The following is a 1,576-nucleotide window of genomic DNA, read 5'->3' on the forward strand; positions in this document are numbered from 1 at the left end:
TCAGTCACCCGTCTGTCACCAGTCAGTCACCCGTCCATCACCAGTCATTCACCCGTCCGTCACCAGACAGTCACCCGTCCGTCACCAGACAGTCAAGTCAGATATTTATATAGACCAATTTAAACAGAAACTCTTGCCAAAGTGCTTAACCAAAAGATCACAGCATCAAATAAATAGTAACAAGATATAACTACAGCATCATGAATAAAAACAAAAAAACACAAAACATCAAAAACGATGAAATACTAAATCAGATCACCCTGTGTTAAATGTAACAGAATAATCACAAAAAAAGCATAAACACAGTCAGAAAGAAATTTTAATTCCACCTTTGTTTATACAGATTAGTTTCATTGAGCCTCGAGGTCTCATTTACAAGAGAGACCTGTTTTTAACAAAGAATGATGACAACAGTGGACAACAATGACAGCAGTAGACAATCGTAAAAGTCTACTGGATGCTCGTGATCTCCGGGCCCTTAAATGTCACTGCACCTCAAACAGGAATGCCACGGTCAAGGAAATAACAGAATGGGCTCAGGAATACTTCCAGAAAGCATTGTCAGTGAACACAAGCCACCGTGCCATCTGCCGTTGCCAGCTGAAACTCTACAGTGCAAAGAGGAAGCCATTTCTAAGCAAGCTCAGACGTTTGCACTGGGCCAGGGGTCATTTAAAATGGAGTGTGGCAAAATAGAAGATTGTTCTGTGGTCAGATGAGTCACGATTTGAAGTTCTTTATGGAACACTGGGACGCCATGTCATCCAGACCAGAGAGGACAAGGATAGCCCAAGTTGTTATCAACGCTCCGTTCAGAAGCCTACATAACTGATGGTATGGGGTTACATGAGCGCTTGTGGCATGGGCAGCTTGCATGTCTGGAAAGGCACCATTAATGCAGAGAACTATGTTCAGGTTCTAGAACAACATATGCTCCCATCTAGACATCATCTCTTTCAGGGAAGACCCTGCATTTTTCAACACGATAATGCCAGACCACATTCTGCCGCAATCACAACATCATGGCTATGTAGGAGAAGGATCCGGGTACTGAAATGGTCAGCCTGCAGTCCAGATCTTTCACCTATAGAGAACATTTGGTGCATCATAAAGAGGAAGGTGCGACAAAGAAGGCCCAAGATGATTAAACAGTTAGAGGCCTGTATTAGACATGAATGGGAGAGCATTCCTATTTCTAAACTTGAGAAACTGGTCTCTGTCTCCAGACATCTGTTGAGCATTGTAAGAAGAAGGGAGGATGCCACACAGTGGTAAAAATGGACTTGTCCCAACTTTTTTTGGATTTGTTGACACCATGAAATTTGGAAACAACAGATTTTTCCTTTAAAATGATACATTCTCTCCGTTTAAACTTTTGATCTGTGATTTGTGTTCAATTCTGAATAATATATTAAATGTTGGCACCTCCACATCATTGCATTCAGTTTTTATTCCCAATTTGTTTAGTGTCCCAACTTTTTGGGAATCCGGTTTGTATGTATGTATGTATGTGTGTATGTAAATATATATGTGTGTGTGTGTATATATATATGTGTGTGTGTGTGTATATATATAT

At 40.7% G+C, this 1,576-nt stretch overlaps 1 protein-coding gene across 1 annotated transcript in view; it reads left to right on the forward strand.

Annotated features, from left to right (window-relative positions):
• Positions 1-1,576, forward strand: part of grm6a (glutamate receptor, metabotropic 6a) — a 145,197-nt gene that overhangs the window by 5,725 nt on the left and 137,896 nt on the right. The gene's annotated exons all lie outside the window — the stretch shown is intronic.

Source organism: Nematolebias whitei, chromosome 11, assembly GCF_014905685.2.
Source record: "Nematolebias whitei isolate Nwh7 chromosome 11, NemWhi1, whole genome shotgun sequence".
Taxonomy (NCBI): domain Eukaryota; kingdom Metazoa; phylum Chordata; class Actinopteri; order Cyprinodontiformes; family Rivulidae; genus Nematolebias; species Nematolebias whitei.